Source organism: Macaca fascicularis, chromosome X, assembly GCF_037993035.2.
Source record: "Macaca fascicularis isolate 582-1 chromosome X, T2T-MFA8v1.1".
Taxonomy (NCBI): Eukaryota; Metazoa; Chordata; class Mammalia; order Primates; family Cercopithecidae; genus Macaca; species Macaca fascicularis.
This window is the reverse complement of record NC_088395.1, coordinates 117,488,248-117,507,650: the sequence shown is the minus strand read 5'-3', so window position 1 is coordinate 117,507,650 and position 19,403 is coordinate 117,488,248. Positions and strand designations below refer to the sequence as shown.

At 38.9% G+C, this 19,403-nt stretch overlaps 1 protein-coding gene across 1 annotated transcript in view; it reads right to left on the bottom strand.

Annotated features, from left to right (window-relative positions):
• PAK3 (p21 (RAC1) activated kinase 3) overlaps positions 1-19,403 on the bottom strand; it is a 285,291-nt gene that overhangs the window by 243,312 nt on the left and 22,576 nt on the right. The window lies entirely within an intron of this gene.

The window sequence follows — 19,403 nt, the reverse complement described above, 5'->3', positions numbered from 1 at the left end:
TGTATTTTTAGTGGAGACGGGGTTTCACCACATGACCCAGGCTGGTCTCAAACTCCTGGGCTCAAGCTATCTGCCCGCCTTGACCTCCCAAAGTGCTAGAATTACAGTCGCGAACCCCTGTACCCAGACTGTTTGTTAAAGTTCTTAGTGACTGTTATATAGAGTAGAGATTGGTTGGAGTTGAGATTTGGGAGGGGGTGGGGGTAAGGCTGCCACTATCTGATACACTGACTGTGTGAATCACAAAAAAAGACACCCCTTCCTCAATTTAAAAATGACAACAAAAAAATATGTTAATCTTTTCTTGTACAACCTAAACAAATTTAAGTCCTGTTCAAGAAAATTTGCCAGAGTTGTGGCGGGCAGCAGCCTGGGTTGTGAGCACCCACATTATTCCTCTCACTCATGCATTTCTTGTCACTGGAATAGATGCACCATCAACAACATTTTGCACCCCACTGTTCTATCCCTTCTCCAGATGAGGCAGCTGGAAGTGGGAGGGATGGGACTTCCGCCTGTGAGAGCAATGAGTAGTGGAGAGAGAAGTAAACTCAGGGGATACCCAGAGCTTGGGTAGGATAGAGTCCACGTGTGTGTGCCACTGAGTATGTACATTTATGGATGTATATGTGTGTGCATGTGTGTGTGTGATTGTGCTTTCCTGAGTCTATGCAAGGCCATGTGTACTGGTACAGTTTTAAGTAGGAGCAGGCTCTCTTCCGCTGTTCTCAGACTTACAGCCAAGAAGCCCAGAATGTCTGCACCCATCTGCACAATCTTATGTAAGTATGTATGTGTCTGTTATATAAATGGCACACCCATAGCTATGGTGCCCTTGTGTAGTATGCAACCTGAACATCCATACATGGCAGGCCCGACAGTAAGAGTGGAAGCAAGTAGATTATTTAGGAGACTGTTGCGGTGGTTTGGGAAAGAGATGATGGTGGCTCACACTAATGGCTGAGGAGGTGGTGAAAAGTTATGAAATTCAGTAAGTATTTTGAAGGTAAATGAACAAGATTTGCTAATGGCTAGGATGTGATGTGTAAGGGAACAAAAAGAACTCAGGATAACCACCAGGAGTTTGACTTAAGCAACCAGATGAGCGGTAGTGCCATTTACTGAGTGGGGTTGACTAGAAGAGGAATGTATTGGCAGAAAAAAATCACAAATTCTGCTTTAGGCAGCTTATATCAACTCCAGCTGCCCACCTATGGTGGCAGATCAATCAGTCTGTATCTTAAGCTTCTCCTCACTGAGGATCTTAAAGCTCTTTATGTGTGGGGGGCTCTGGAAAATTGGTAATCCCTGATATTTATCTTCACCTCAGCAGTTTTCTTTCTGTACCTTCTTTGACTTGAGAGGAAATAATAATTTTACTTTGTTCCTACCAGTTTCTCAAGATTTCTCTCTCTCTTTCACACACACACACAAGCACACATACACACACAAGTACACAAACACACACATTCTCTCTCTCTCTTTTGCCATTTCCAAATGTCCTTTTCTAAGATTCCTTTTTGTCAAAACCCCAAAACCTTTCTCTTTGGGGAGTATACCTTTATTCAAGGACAGGGATTCTCCATCTGCCACTACCAGACAGCCCAGAATGCCATCACTCCACCCAAACCCTCTCCTCAGTAGAGGAAAAAGGTACTAAGGTACTTGGAGCATGGAACAGAGCCAGGTGAGCTGAGAACATGAGCCAAGTGCTGAGAAATTAAAGAAAGTAATGCTGACTAGGGGAAAAAGTGAATTAATCAGGAAATCTTAAGGTCATTGTGATCTCATTGATTGCATTAACATCTAACAGCAGAAGACTGCAGATTGATTACTGCTTCAGCAGGAGGGATCATATGTAAGCTAGGAATGTGGTGTACAGAGCTACATCTTCTGTAGGGAAAGTCAGTGCCAGCAGGTGAAGCTAAATCTCCTCACTCAAGGCACATTGACTTAGAACCCACTGCCTCTCTAGACATGCATCAGGCAGCCTAGGCACCAAGAACCTTTCATAAATACAAATCATCCCCTTGTGCACAGTGCCCATCACTCACACTAGATCATGCCATCCCACTTCCTCCAGTGTTTCTCGGAATGGCCTAGGAAAAGATTCGGAGGAATGAATCATCACTGATGATCTAGATGAGTCTTTGGGGTCTGTCCTTGCTCCATCAGCTGCAGTTCCACCTTTCCCTTCCTATAGCTCCTTGTGTTTTTCTCTTCATCTGCCCATATTGACAGAAGAAGAAAAAGTTCACCCCTTTCCGTAACAGGTTGTGGACCCGCCCGCCATAAGCAAAAGATGCCATGCTGTGGTCGCCTTGCCTCATTCCCACCAGCAAAACAAAACAAAACAAAACAAAACAAAACACACAGTGGTCTGAATTGTCAGGGGTCTTTTCAGGAGACGGCTGCCTAATGCAGAAAAGCACATGAAAGGAAACAGCAGTAACAATCATAGCCCCAATTTCTTCAGCTCTACCTATGTTCCAGGCGATGAGCTAAGTGCTTTATATATAGGTATTTCATTTAGTCCTTACCACAAGGCAGGTATGATTAGCGTCACCATTTCATAGCTGAATAAAAGAAAAGAGGAGGGCCGGGAGCGGTGGCTCACGCCTGTAATCCCAGCACTTTGGGAGGCCGAGGCGGGTGAATAACGAGGTCAGGAGATCGAGACCATCCCGGCGAACACGGTGAAACCCCGTCTCTACTAAAAATACAAAAAAAATTAGCTGGGCGTGGTGGCGGGCGCCTGTAGTCCTAGCTTCTAGGAAGGCTGAGGCAGGAGAATGGCGTGAAGCCAGGAGGCGGCAGAGCTTGCAGTGAGCGGAGATCGCGCCACTGCACTCCAGCCTGGGCAACAGAGCGAGACTCCATCTCAAAAAAAAAAAAAAACAAAGCGGAGGCTCAGAGAGGTTTAGGCACTTGTTCAGCGTCACAGAGCCAGGCATGAGCAAAGACAGGATTTAAACCTAGATCTGTCTGTCTTCAGTGCAAGTGCTCACAACCAACTTGGTGTGCGGGAGTGGACCCAAATATATCGTTCTATTTGCAGCCTCTTTCTTCCCATTACAACAGGGATTCTAAATACATCCAAAACAATGGTGATGCCTCCCAAACCTCTGGCTCCAGCCCTGACTTCTCTGTTCAGCTTCAATCCTTAACCAATTCCTTTCCACTAGATGGTTCCCTTTCACTCATGTCCTCTGTTCACTCAAGCTCAGAATTCGTAAAACATATTTTTTTTTCTCCCACTCAGCTCTCCCTCTATTTGCCTCTTTCTGCCAGCATTATCCCAATTTCTAGGCTCCCAACTTCAGAATCATCCCCAACCCTTCTCTCTCTATCCATATCTAGTCAGGGTAAACACCATATTGGGGCAGTTTTCTCTCCATAATGTCTCCTGAATCTACCCTTTTTTCCCACTTCAAATTCTTCTTACACACCATTGGCCTCACTTTTAAAAAACACACAAATTTATTTTCGTACAGTTTCTGTAGATCAGAAGTACAGGCACAGTATGTCCGAATCTTCTACTTAGGGTCTCATTGCGTTGAAATCAAGGTGTCGGCCAGGGTTGTGATTTTCATCTGAAGTTCTATTAGTAGAAAGTATAAATGTATAGTACAAGGAATTTCCACCTACTCCTCACTCAGATTCCCAAAATGTTAACCTTTGCAACATTTTCTTTATCCTTTTATCTTTTTCTGTACATACACACACACACACACACACACTATTTTTTTTCTCAATCATTTGAGAGTAAGGTGGAGATCATGCCCCTTTATCCTTAAATACTTTAGTTCATGTTTCTAAAAATCAGAGCATTCTCTTACGTAACCACAAGACAATTATCAAAATCAGGAAATTAATATTCATGCAACATTATGATCTAATCTGAAAACCTCTTTCAAATGTCACCAATTATCCTAATATCATCCCTTAGAACAAAAGGACAAAAATTATTTGGTAAAGGATCCAAATATGAATGAATTCTTAAGTTTAGTTTCCATATCTCTTTAGTCTCCTTTAATTGGAAACAGTTTCTCACTTTTTCTTATCTTTCATGACCTTAATATTTTTGAAGAATATACTGGCCTCTGATTTTTGCTGTACCTCACCTCACTGGAGTGTTGGAGCTCAGAAAACAGTACCCCAAAATGAAGGCCTCAGGAGCAAATGTTATTCTCTGACCTTCTCCTGCTCTCTTGTCTCTCAATCCCATCTTCCCTGGAGGCTAGTCACAGAAACTAGAATCTCTTTTCCCTAAGACGAATCATAGAAACCTACCCCTTCTCCCCAAATCCAGCCATGAAACCTAAAAATATTACTCTAACTTTCCCTCTGTCTTTCTGTGTATAAAACTAACCACAAAGAAATTATCTGACCTACCTTGTTTGACTGCATGTCATAAGATCTCTGTTCCAGAGAGGGTCATGGTCCACACCCAGAAGGAAGGAATTCATGCTCATAGAGGGTTAGAAGAATCTAGACAGAGAGGCTTTGATGTATTTTCCCACTCAGTCTATTGCATTGGATTATACTCTTTTTGTCTAATTGTATTTCTACATGGCTGTCCATACTTTTTTGACCCAAGCATAAAATGGAAAATTTTCCCTGTATCTTTGGGTCTTCATTCTGAAAGCTCCCATATACACCCATGTTAAATAAATGTATATGCCTTTTCTCCTATCCATCTACCTTTTGTGAGTTGATTTTTCAGGGAACATTCAGAAGGCCAAGGGGAAAGCTATCCCTTGGCCACTACAATAGACAGAAAAGCAGAATATTCCATGACTTCCCAACTACAGAATCATAGAATTTGGAATGGACCTTAAAATGAACTACTCCATTGGGTCCCAAACTGTTGTCATGCACTCTTCAATATTTTGGTCATACCATTTTCCCAATGTTTTTCTTTGAATTAGATAATTACTGTGGTAGGCAGAATTTTAACTATGACCCCCCAAATGACCCTTGCTTCTGTATAATCCCCTCCCCTCTGAGTGTGGGTGGAACCTATCAACATGATGAGAAATTACTCCAATGATTATGTCACATTACATGGCAAAACAGGTTATCTAAGTGTGTGTAATCTCATCACGGGAACCCTTTAATAACATAGTTTTCTCTGACTGATAAGTGGAAGAGGAAGTCAGGGAAATTGAGGCATGAGAATATTTTGACATGCGAGGTTGCTAGTTGATGGTTTTGAGGATGGAGTGGGTCACTAAGGAGGAATTCAAGTGGCTTCTAGGAGCAGAATGTGACTGTTAGCAGACAATCAGCAAGGAAATGGGGACTTCAAACCTACAACCCAAAGAAACTGAATTCTGCCTACACCTGAATGAGTTTGGAAGTAGATTCATCCATAGAACCTCCAGATAAAAGTCCAGCCCAGCTGACACTTTAAATAGAAAGCCCTGTCAAGCCTGCCAGGACTTCTAACCTACAGATCAGAATGAAAATGAAGATGCAACATACCAAAATGTGTGGGACAGTACTAAAGCAGTGCTGAGAGGGAAATTTACAGCACTCAATGCATACATTAGAAAAGAGGAAACGTCTTGAATCAGTAATCAGGCTCCCACCTCAAGAAACTGGAAAACGAAAAACAGCATAAACTCAAAGTAAGTAGAAGGAATAAAGTAATAAATATATGAGCAGAAATCAGTGAAATCGAAAAGAGAAAAGTAGGCTGGGCGCAATGGTTCCCGCCAGTAATCCCAGCACTTTGGGAGGCTGAGGCCAGATCACGAGGTCAGGAGATTGAGACCATCCTGGTTAACATGGTGAAACCCCGTCTCTACTAAAAATCCAAAAATTAGCCGGGTATGGTGGTGGCGCCTCTAGTCCCAGCTACTCCAGAGACTGAGGCAGGAGAATGGAATGAACCAAAGAGGCAGAGCTTGCAGTGGGCCGAGATGGCGCCACTGCACTCCAGCCTGGGCGACAGTGCCAGACTCCATCTCAAAAAAGAAAACAAAACAAACAAACAAACAAAAAAGTAATAGAGAAAATGAATAAAACAAGAGCTGGTTTCTGAAAAGATCAAGAAAATTGATGGAATTGCTGAATTGATCCTACAAGACTGATAAAGAAAAAGAGAGAAGACACGAATTACCAACATCTGAATGAAAATATCACTGCAGACCCTATAAACATTATAAGGATAAAATGGAGTAGTACAAGCAATTCTTTACACATTAATTTGACAATGTAGATGAACTGGATCATTCTTTGAAATGCATAAACTATCACAAATCAGCAAATATAAAATAGATACTTTGAATAGACCTATAACTTTTGAGAAAACTGAATTTGTAATTTCAAAGCCCCCCAACAAGGTTTCCAAGATCAGAAGTTTTCCCTGAGGAATTCTACCAAATATTCAAAGAAGAATTAACACCAATTCTCAACAATGTCTTCCAGAAAGTGGAAGGGGGAGAAAGAACACTTTCCAATTCACTTTTGAGGCTAGTACTTATTCTCTGATAACAAAACCAGACAAAGACAGTACAAAAGAAAGAAGGAAAGAAAGACAGAGAGAAAGAGAGAGAGAGGGAGAAGGAAAGAAGAAAGAAAGAAAGAAAGAGAGAGAGAGACAGAAAGAAAGAAAGAAAGAAAGAAAGAAAGAAAGAAAGAAAGAAAGAAGAAAGAAAGAAAAAAAGAAAGAAAGAAAGAAAGAAAGAAAGAAAGAAAGAAAGAAAGAAAGAAAGAAAGAAAGAAAGGAAGGAAGGAAGGAAGGAAGGAAGGAAGGAAGGAAGGAAGGAAGGAAGGAAGGGAGGGAGGGAGGGAGGGAAAGACGGCACAAACCAATATCCTTCATGAGTATAGATTCAAAAATTCTTAACAAAATATTAGTCAATAGAATTCAGCATTATTTGAAAAGACTTATACATCATGACCAACTAGGGTTTATTCCTTGGATGCAAAGTTAGTTCAATATTACAAAATCAATCATTGTAATCCACCATATCAATAGGTTAAATAAGAAAAATAATATAATCTTATCAATTGATGCAGGAAAGCAATTGATAAAATCTAACACTCATTCCTGACAATAAAAAAACAAACCAAACCCACCTCTCAGAAAACTAGGAGTGGGGCGGGGGGGGGGGGGGGTCTGCCTTAAAAAAAAAAACAAATGAACAAATAAAAAACAAAACCAAAAAAATAGCCAATTGAAACCAATAATAAATAAAAGAGGATTACACAACTATAACCTACTGGGATTCATCCCAGGAATTCAAGGTTGTTTTAACATCTACAAAAACAATTAATGTAATATACCACTTAAATACCATTAAGGACAAAACCACATGATTGTTTCAATAGGCACTGAGAAAGACATTTTACAAAATTTAACACCCTTTTATGATAAAGTTCTCAACAAGCTACAGATAGGAAGGAACTTCATCAACATGGTAAAGAGCATCTACGAAAAACCCACCACTAACGTCATTATTAATAGTGAAAGACTGAAAGATTTCCCCCTAAGATTAGGAACAAAATATATATCCACCTTTGTCATTTCTAGTCAATATTGTATTGGAGGCTCTAGCCAGGACAATTATGCAAGAAAATGAAGTAAAAGCCACCCTGATTGGAAAGAAATAATTTAAATAGTCTCTAATTGCAGATGACATGACCAGTGTCCAGAAAATCCAGAGGAATTCACTAAAAATAATTAGAACTAATAAACAATTAAATAGGGTTGTAGGGTACAAGATCATTGTACAAAATATCAATTTTATTTGTACACAGTAGCAGTAAGCAAACCAAAAATGAAATTAAGAAATTGATTCCATTTACAATAGCATCAAAAAATAAAATATTTAGAAATAAATTTACCAAAATAAGTAGAAACTTATAAAATGAAAAATACAAAACATTGCTGAAAGAAATTGAAGAAAACCTAAGCAAATGGAAAGACATTCCATGTCCTTGGATTAGAAGGCTTAACATTGTTAAGATGACAAAACTCTCCAAATTAATCTACAGATTTAACACAATCCCTATCAAAATTACAGCTGCATTTTTAAAATAGAAATTGGCAAGATGTTTCTAAAATTTTTACAATATTTTGTATGGAAATGCAAGATACCCCAAATAGTTAAAACAATCTTGGAAAGAACAACAAAGTTGGAGGACTAATACTTCCCAATATTAAAACTTACTAGAAAGCTACAGTAATCAAGAGAGTATAGTACTGTCATTAAAAAATATATATCTTATACATATATATCTTATATATATTTTATCTTATCTCAAACTGATTTAAACAAAAGCTAAACCTAATATCACAATGATGAAAGACCGAATGTTTTTCTCTTAAGATTGAGAATGAAGCACTGATTTTTTTATTATTATTATACTCTAAGTTCTAGGGTACATGGGCACAACGTGCAGGTTTGATAAATAGGTATACATGTGCCATGTTGGTTTGTTGCCCCCATCAACTCATCATTTACATTAGGTATTTCTCCTAATGCTCTCCGTCCCCCACCCCCCCACCCCCCGGCACCGACACACCCTGGTGTGTGATGTTCCGCGCTCTGTGTCCAAGTGTTCTCATTGTTCAATTGCCACCTATGAGTGAGAACACGTGGTGTTTGGTTTTCTGTCTTTGTGATAGTTTGTTGAAAATGATGGTTTCCAGTTTTATCCATGTCCCTGTAAAAGACATGAACTCATCCTTTCTGTGGCTGCATAGTATTCCATGGTGTATACGTGCCACATTTTCTTAATCCAGCCTATCATTGATGGACATTTGGGTTGGTTCTGAGTCTTTGCTATTGGGAATAGTGCCACAATAAACATACATATGCGTGTGTCTTTATAGTAGCATGATTTATAATCCTTTGGGTATATACAAACCAATGGGATTGCTGGGTCAAATGGTAATTCTAGTTCTAGATCCCAGAGGAATTGCCACACTGTCTTCCACAATGGTTGAACTAATTTACACTCCCACCAACAATGTAAAAGCGTTCCTATTTCTCCACACCCTCTCCAGCATCTGTTGTTTCTTGACTTTTTAATGATTGCCATTATAACTGGCATGAGATGGTATCTCACTGTGGTTTTGATTTGCATTTCTCTGATGACCAGTGATGATGAGCATTTTTTCATGTGTCTGTTGGCTGCATAGATGTCTTCTTTAGAGAAGTGTCTGTTCATATCCTTTGCCCACTTTTTGATGGGGTTGTTAGTTTTTTTCTTGTAAATATGTTTGAGTTCTTTGTAGATTCTGGATATTAGCCCTTTTTCAGATGGGTAGCTTGCAAAAATTTTCTCCTGTTCTGTAGGTTGCCTGTTCACTCTGGTGGTAGTTTGTTTGTGGTGCAGAAGCTCTTTAGTTTAATTAGATCTCATTTGTCTATTTCGGCTTTTGTTGCCATTACTTTTGGTGTTTTTGTCATGAAGTCCTTGCCCATGCCTATGTCCTGAATGGTATTGCCTAGGTTTTGTTCCAGGGTTTTCATGGTTTTAGGTCTAACATGTAAGTCTTTAATCCATCTTGAATTAATTTTTGTATAAAGTGTAAGGAAGGGATCCAGTTTCAGCTTTCCACATATGGCTAGCCAGTTTTCCCAGCACCATTTATTAAATAGGGAATCCTTTCCCCATTTCTTCTTTCTGTAAGGTTTGTCAAAGATCAGATGGTTGTAGATGTGTGGTGTTATTTCTGAGGCCTCTGTTCTATTCCATTGGTCTATATCTGTTTTGGTACCAGTACCATGCTGTTTTGGTTACTGCAGCCTTGTAGTATAGTTTGAAGTCAGGTAGTGTGATGTCTCCAGCTTGGTTCTTTTTGCTTAGGATTGTCTTGGCAATGCAGGCTCTGTTTTGGTTCCACATGCACTTTAAAGTAGTTTTCTCCAATTCTGTGGAGAAAGTCATTGGTAGCTTGATGGGAATGGCATTGAATTTATAAATCACTTTGGGCAGTATGGCCACTTTCATGATATTGATTCTTCCTATCCATGAGCATGGAATGTTCTTCCATTTGTTTGTGTCCTCTTTTATTTCGTTGAGCAGTGGTTTGTAGCTCTCCTTAAAGAAGTCCTTCACATTCCTTGTTAGTTGGATTCCTAGGTATTTTATTCTCTTTGTAGCAATTGTGCATAGGAGTTCACTCATGATTTAGCTCTCTGTTTGTCTGTTAATGGTGTATAGGAATGCTTGTGATTTTTGCCATTGATTTTGTATCCTGAGACATTGCTGAATTTGCTTATCTGCTTAAGGAGATTTTGGGCTGAGATGATGGAGTTTTCTAAATATACAATCATGTCATCTGCAAACAGAGACAATTTGATTTCCTCATTTCCTAATCGAATACTCTTTATTTCTTTCTCTTGCCTGATTGCCCTGGCCAGAATTTCCAAGACTATGCTGAATAGGAGTGGTGAGAGAGGCATCCTTGTCTTGTGGTGTTTTCAAAGGGAATGCTTCCAGTTTTTGCCCATTCAGTATGATATTGACTGTGGGTTTGTCATAAAAGCTCTTATTATTTTGAGATATGTTCCATCAATCCTAGTTTATTGAGAGTTTTTAGCATGAAGGGCTGTTGAATTCTGTCAAAGGCCTTTTCTGCATCTATTGAGATAATCATGTGGTTTTTGTTGGTGGTGCTGTTTATGTGATGGATTACGTTTATTGATTTGTGTATGTTGAACCAGCCTTGCATCCCAGGGATGAAGCCGACTTGAGAGTGGTGGATGGTGGATAAGCTTTTTGATGTGCTGCTGTATTCGGTTTGCCAGTATTTTATTGAGGATTTTTGCATCGATGTTCATCAGGGATATTGGTCTAAAATTCTCTTTTTTTGTTGTGTCTCTGCCAAGCTTTGGTATCAGGATGATGTTGGCCTCATAAAATGAGTTAGGGAGGATTCTCTCTTTTTCTATTGATTGGAATAGTTTTAGAAGGAATGGTACCAGCTCCTCTTTGTATCTCTAATAGAATTCGGCTGTGAATCCATCTGGCCCTGGACTTTTTTTCGTTGTTAGGATATTAATTATTGCCTCAGTTTCAGAGCCTGTTATGGGTCTACTCAGAGATTCAACTTCTTCTTGGTTTAGTCTTTAGAGGGTGTATGTGTCCAGGAATTTACCCCTTTCTTCTAGATTTTCTAGTTTATTTGCATAGAAGTGTTTATAGTATTCTCTGGTGTTAGTTTATATTTCTGTGAGATCGGTGGTGACATCCTCTTTATCATTTTTTATTGCATCTATTTGATTTGGGGTGGAGAGTTCTGTAGATGTCTATTAGGTCTGCTTGTTGCAGAGCTGAGTTCAGGCCCTAGATATCCTTGTTAACCTTCTGTCTCGTTGATCTGTCTAACATTGACAGTGGGATGCTAAAGTCTCCCATTATTATTGTGTGGGAGTCTAAGTCTCTTTGTAGGACTCTAAGGACTTGCTTTATGAATCTGGGTGCTCCTGTATTGGGTGCATACATATTTAGGGTAGTTAGCTCTTCTTGTTGAATTGATCCCCTTACCATTATGTAATGGCCTTCTTTGTCTCTTTTGATCGTTGTTGGTTTAAAATCTGTTTTATCAGAGACTAGGATTGCAACCCCTGCCTTTTTTTTTGCTTTCCATTTGCTTGGTAGATCTTCCTCCATCTCTTTATTTTGAGCCTATGTGCATCTTTGCATGTGAGATGGGTCTCCTGAATAAGCACACTGATGGGTCTTGACTCTTTATCCAATTTGTCAGTCTATGTCTTTTAATTGGGGCATTTAGCTCACTTACACTTAAGGTTAATATTGGTATGTGTGAATTTGATCCTGTCATTATGATGTTAGCTGGTTATTTTGCCCTTTAATGGATGCAGTTTCTTCATAGCATCGATGGTATTTACAATTTGGCCTGTTTTTTGCAATGGTTGGTACTGGTTATTTCTTTCTACATTTAGTGCTTCCTTCAGGAGCTCTTGTAAGGCAGTGGTGGTGACAAAATCTCTCAGCATTTGCTTTTCTGTAAAGAATTTCATTTCTCCTTCACTTATGAAGCTTAGTTTGCATGGATATGAAATTCTGGGTTGGAAATTCTTTTCTTTAAGAATGTTGAATATTGGCCCCCACTCTCTTCTGGCTTGTAGAAGTTTCTGCAGAGAAATCTTCTGTTAGTCTGATGGGCTTCCCTTTGTGGATAACTCGACCTTTCTCTCTGGCTGCCCTTAAACCTTTTTCCTTCATTTCAACTTTGGTGAATCTGACAATTATGTGTCTTGGAGTTGCTCTTCTTGAGGAGTATCTTTGTGGTGTTCTCTGTATTTCCTGAATTTGAATGTTGGCCTGCCTTGCTAGGTTGGGGAAGTTCTCCTGGATAATATCCTGAAGAGTGTTTTCCAACTTGGTTCTGTTCTCCCCATCACTTTCAGGTACACCAATCAAACGTAGATTTGGTCTTTTCACATAGTCCCATATTTCTTGGAGGCATTGTTCAGTTCTTTTTACTCTTTTTTCTCTAACCTTGTCTTCTTGCTTTATTTCATTAATTTGATCTTCAATCACTGATACCCTTCCTTCCACTTGATCAAAACGGCTGTTGAAACTTGTACATACGTCACAAAGTTCTTGTGCCATGGTTTTCAGCTCCATCAGGTCCTTTAACATCTTCTCTATGCTGTTTATTCTAGTTAGCCATTCATCTAATCTTTTATCAAGGTTTTTAGCTTCCTTGTGATGGGTTCAAACATCCTCCTCTGGCTCGGAGAAGTTTGTCAGTATCAACCTTCTGAAGCCTACTTCTGTCAACTCATGAAAGTCATTCTACATCCAGCTTTGTTCTGTTGCTGGCAAGGAGCTACAAACATTTGGAGGAGAAGAGGCGCTCTGATTTTTAGAATTTTCTCCTTTTCTGCTCTGTTTTTTCCCCATCTTTGTGGTTTTATCTACCTTTGGTCTTTGATGTTGGTGACCTACAGATGGGGTTTTGGTGTAGATGACCTTTTTGTTGATGTTGATGCTATTACTTTCTGTTTGTTAGTTTTCCTTCTAACAGTCAAGTCCCTCAGCTGCAGGTCTGTTGGAGTTTGCTAGAGTTCCACTCCAAATCTTCTTTGCCTGGATATCACCAGTGGAGGTTGCAGAACAGCAATATTGCTGCCTGATCCTTCCTCTGGAAACTTTGTCCCAGAGGGGCAGCCAGCTCCCAACTGGGAAGTGTCTCCCATTTAGGCTACATGGGGGTCAGGAACCCACTTGAGGAGGCAGTCTGTCCATTCTCAGAGCTCAAATGCCATGAAGCACTGATTTCTACTCTCATTACTGCTATTCGAGGTAGTACTACCCAGTGCGATAAGAGACGAAAGGGAATAAAAGTCATATATATATATGTGTGTGTGTATATACACATACATACCTACGTACATACATAGAGCAATGGAATAGAATTGAGAGTCTAGAAATGAACTCTCACACTTATGGCCATTTGATTTTTAACAAGGGTGCCAAGAAATTTTAATAGGAAAAGAATAGTCTTTTCAACTAATAGTGCTGGGACAACTGTATGTCCACATACAAAATAATGAAGTTGTACTCCTACATCATGCCATATAAAAATTAACCCAAAATGCATAAAAAGATAGAAATGTACAAAATAAAACCAGGAAATTCTTAGAAGAAAACATAGGTGTGAATTTTAGTGATCTTGAATTAGGCAATAGTTTTTTGTATCTGACACTAACAGAATAGTCAAGAAAAGAAAAAATAAACTACTGGGTATCATTAAAATTAAAGACGTTCGTACTTTAAAGGACAGCATCAAAAACATGAAAAGACAACCCACAGAATGGGAGAAAATATTTGAAAATCATATATGAGATAAGGGACTTGTATCTAGAATCTAAAGAACTCTTGTAACTCAATAATAAAATGACATTATGGCAGCCAAAAAATGGAAACAACCCAAATATTCAACTGATGAATGGATAAACAAATTATGGCATGTACATACAATGCAATATTATTCAGCAATAAAAATAACTGAAATACGAATACATGCTACAACATGGATGAACTTTGAAAACATTATGCTAAGTGAAAGAAGCCAGTCACAATAGGCCACGTATTGTATTACTGCATTTATATGAAATGTCCTGAATAGAAAGATCTATAGAGACCCACTGGAGACTAGTGGTTGTTTACGGCCGGGGAAGATGGTAGATCGGGTGGTGACAGCTAAGGGGTATGTGGTTTATTGTGAAAGCAATGAATAAAATTGATTGTGGTGATGAATGCAAAATTCTGTGAATATACTCAAAGTCTTTAATCTTGTACTTTAAATGGGTGAGTTGTACAGCATGTGAATCTTATCTCAAGCTGATTTTTAAAAATTAAAGCTAAACCTAACATCACAATGGTGAAAAACTGAATGCTTTTCTCTAAGATTAGGAATGAAGCACTGATTTCTACTCTCATCACTGCTATTCGAGGTAGTACTACCCAGTGCAATAAGACAAGAAAGGGAACAAAAGTCTTATACATCCAAAAGGAAAAAATAAAATTGTCTCCATTTACAGATTGCATGATCATCAACACAGAATAATATGCCAAGGAATCTGTAAAAATGAGCCTTGATCTAGCAATGGAGTTTAAGTTTGCAGGATACAATATCATCATACGAAAACCAATTGTATTTATTTTATTTTACTTTAAGTTCTGGGATACATGTGCAGAACGTGCAGGTTTTTTACACAGGTATACATGTGCCATGGTGGTTTGCTGCACCTTTCAACCTGTCATCTAGGTTTTAAGCCCCACATGCATTAGGTACTATTCCTAATGCTCTCCCTCCTCTTTCCCCCAACCCACAACAGGCCCTGGTGTGTGATGTTCCCCTCCCTATGTCCATGTGTTCTTACTGTTCAACTCCCACTTATGAGTGAGAACATGAGGTGTCTGGTTTTCTGTTTCTCTGTTAGTTTGCCGAAGATGATGGTTTCCAGTTTCCTCCATGTCCCTGCAAAGGACATGAACTCATTCTTTTTTATGGCTACACTGAAGAGCTTCTGCTCAGCAAAAGAAACTATCATCAGAGTGAAAAGGTAACCTATAGAATGGGAGAAAATTTTTGCAATCTGTCCATATGTCTAATATCCAGAATCTACAAGGAACTTAAACAAATTTAGAAGAAAAAAAAAAACAATCCCATCAAAATGTGGGCAAAGGATATGAACAGACACTTCTCAAAAGAAGACATTTATGTGGCCAACAAACATCTGAAAAATAGCTCATCATCACTAGTCATTAGATAAATGTATTTCTATACACTAGTAATGAACATGTGAAAACCAACATTAAAAAATACAAGAGCATTTATAATCACTCAAGCAACGAGTTATTTAGGTGTAAATGTAACAAAATCCATACAGGACTTGTATGCTGAAATGTAAAGACAATGATGAAAGAAATCAAAGACCTAAATAAATGGATAGACTTCATGGATTAGAAAACTCAATATAGTAAAATGTCAATTCTTCCAAAATTGACATACACATTTCATACTATTCTTATAGAAATCCCAGCAACATTTTTGGCTATAGACAATATTATCCTGTAATATATTTGGAAAGACCTAGCATAGCTAAAACAATTATCTAAAAATAAGAATAAAGCAAGAGTAATTGCTTTACCTAATATTAAGGTTTACCACAAAATTACAGTAATCAAGAGAGTATTGTATTGGTGGAAGGATGACACACAGGTCAATGGAACAAAATACGCAACTCAGAAATAGACTCATACAAATATGCCCACCTGATTTTTGACAAAGGTGCAAAAAGAATTTAGTGGAAGGGCTGGGTGCAGTGGCTCACGCTTGTAACCCCAGCACTTTGGGAGGCCAGTGTAGGCAGATCAACTGAGGTCGGAAGTTTGAGACCAGCCTGGCCAACATGGTGAAACCCTGTCTCTACTAAAAATACAAAAAAAAAAAAAAAAAATTAGCCAGGTCTGGTAGCACACGCCTGTAATCCCAGCTACTCAGGAGGCTGAGGCACGAGATTCACTTAAACCCGGGCAGGAAAAGTTGCAGTGAACTGAGATCGTGCCATTGAACTCCAGCCTGGGTGACAGAGTGAGACTATTTAAAACAAAAAAAAAGTCAGTGGAAGAATTGCCTTTTTGACAAGTAATGCTGTAGCAATTGAATATCCATAGGCAAAATAATGAACCTTGACCTAAATCTCATACTTCAATGTGGGCAGATCACCTGAGGTCGGGAGTTTGAGACCAGCCTGGGCAACATGGTGAAACCCTGTCTCTACTAAAAATACAAAAAAAAAAAAAAAAAAAAAAAGTAGCCAGGTCTGGTAGCACACACCTTTAAGCCCAGCTACTCAACAGGTTGAGGCACGAGAATCACTTAAACCTGGGCGGTAGAGGTTGCAGTGAGCTGAGATCATGCCATTGCACTCCAGCCTGGGTGACAGAGAGAGACTCTGTTTAAAAAAAAAAAAAAAAAAAAAAAAAAGGTCAGTGGAAGAATTGCCTTTTTGACAAGTAAGGCTGTAACAAGTGAACATCCATAGGCAAAATAATGAACCTTGACCTAAATCTCATACCTCACACAAAATTAACTCAAAATAGATCATAGATTTAAATGTAAAGCATAAAACTATAAACTTTTAGAAGAAAACATAAAGGAAAAATCTTAGAAACCCAGGGCCAGTAAAGAGTTCTCAGGCATGACACGAGAAGTATAATCCATGAAAGAAAAATGAGTAAATCAGACATCATAAAAATTTTAAACCTTTGCTCCATGAAAGACCCTGTTAAGAGAATGAAAAGAAAAGCTGAAGACTGAAAAAAATATATTTGCAAATCATGCATCTAACAAAGGACTGGTATCTAGAATATATTTTTAAAAACTCAAACTCAATGGCAAAAATCACAAAATTTAATTAGAAAATGAACAAAAGACATGAACAAGCATTTCACTGAGGAATTTATATAGATGGCAAATAAGCACATGAAAAGATGTTAAATATCATTAGCCATTAAGAAAATGCAATTAAAACCACAAGATATCACTAACACCTGTCAGATTGGTTGAAGTAAAAAATTTGTGACAGTACCAAATGTTGGCAAAGATGTAGAGAAATTGGATCACCGATACATTGCTCCTGAAAATGTAAAATGGTATAGCCACTCTGGAGAACAGTTCAGCAGCTTCTTATAAAACTAAACATGCACTTACCTTATGACCCAGCAATCAGACTCCTGTACACTTATTCTAGAGATGAAAGCTTTTGTCCACACAAAGACCTGTACATGATTGTTCATGGCAGCTGTACTTGTAAAGCCCAAAACTGGAAGCAACAAAAATGTCCTGCAATTGGTGAATGGTTAGACAAACTCTGGTATATCCATACCATGAAATGCTATGCAGCAATAAAAAGGAATGAACTACTAGTATATGCAACAACCTGGGTGGATCTCCAGGACATTACGCTGAATAAAAATAGCTAGTCTCAAAAAGTCACATAATATATTGTTTCACTTGTATCATATTCTTGAAATAACAAAACTATAGAGATAGAAAATAGATTAGTGGTTGCCAGGGGTAAGTAATGTTGGAGGGAGGAAAATGGATGTGACTAGTATGTGACAAGGGAGATCTATGCAATGGTAGAACAGGTCTGTATCTTGACTGTTGTTGGACACACAAACCCACACATGAGATGAACTGACATGGAACTAGACATACACATTGTGCCAATGTCATTGTCCTGGTTTGATATTATATGATGGTTATGTAGATGTAACCATTGGGGAAAACTGGGTGAAAGGTACACAGAGACCCCTTTGTAACATCTTGGCAACTTCCTGTGAATCTATAATTATTTAAAAGTGAAATGTTTTTAAATATGTGACTCACAGATATATTTTGCTTGGTCTGTAGTGTCTCGACATTGAAAAAAACTTAATTGTTGAGAAATTTTACATAAATACCTGGATATCTATCTTCACTTAAAAATTCATAAGACATGTAAATGTGTGCCCAAATTCCCAGGCTCCCCACTGCTCTTTTCCATGGGAGTCGTTCTCTTCTAGCTCAGGACAGTCCTCACCCAGGCCCCTGCAATCACTAAGCTACCAGTCTGGTCCCCAAAGGCATTTGAATTTGTGGCCCCTAGTTATGCCTTTGTCCCTAACCCTGTGCCCACCTACTCTCTTTTACCTGTCTCCAACACAACCATACCCAAAACAAGAATGTTGCACATGACACCTCAGCACTGACCCCCTCCAGCTCACTGAAGATACTATCCTTCTCTTTCCTGTTGTCAGCTCTGACTTTCCGCACTCATAGTCCCTGATCTGTTTGCTTTTGTCCCCTTGGCCCTGTTCTGGTTTTTGCCCCTATGGCAAGTTTGTAGAATGTTAACTCTGCCACTGGGTTCCCAAACTGTAGTCAGGGACATATGGTATTCTAAGTGGACACACCACAGGTCAGGGCTCTCCACTCCTACTTGTTTGTCTGGGCAAGAAGATCAGACACTCTCGGAGCTGACTGGGAGCTGAGCATGTGCCTCAAAGCTCTCTGTGGTCTTGTTGAGTAGTCTAGCATTCCCTTGCACACAGAAAATGCAATTTTGCAACACACACAGGACAACAATCATTTCTCTCTAGTACAGGGCATTCTTGGGGGCATGATCCATCCCTCATACAGGCAGTACTGACATACCCTATACCTGCTTTTTCCTTTTCCTTAGCTCTTGTTATAATTACAAAAAGCATTTATATTCATTTAGAATTCTGGAAAAATTACAGAAAATTTAAAGAAGAAAAGTGATCTACAACTTGACTACCTACAGATGACTACTGTTAACATTTTAGAATACTTCCTTCCAGTCTTTTTTAAATATTTGTATGTACACACTTCAAAATGGTGTAACACTTTCTATTTTGCAGCCTGCTTTTCTCACATAATTGTATATTATAGACATATTTCCTTTTTGATAAACACTCTCCTAAAACTGCAGTCAAAATCTACTTAAGATTAGATTTGAATAGGACTGCCTTGACTATTTTTTCTTCCTTGTTTTCTTTTTAGAAGTGTCTCCTTCCCACCCCTGATCTCTCTCTCTCTCTCTCTCTCTCTCTCTCTCTCTCTCTGTTCTTGAGCTCTCACTCTCTCTCCTTTCTTTCTCTCCTACCCTCCCTCCCTCCTTTTTTCAGTCCCTCCCTTTCTTTCACATAATAAATGAATCAAATTCACAGGGCTAAAGGTTATGGGGAAGCAGTGGGCCTGAAGAGGCGGTAGAATGAAGAGGAGGCGGTTTGGTGGGTAGAGATGAAAAGCTGCTCTGGGAATCAAAAATGGTCTGCTAAGCCAAGTGGCAAAATAAATTGTCCTACCCTCCTTTGTGTGTGAATGAATG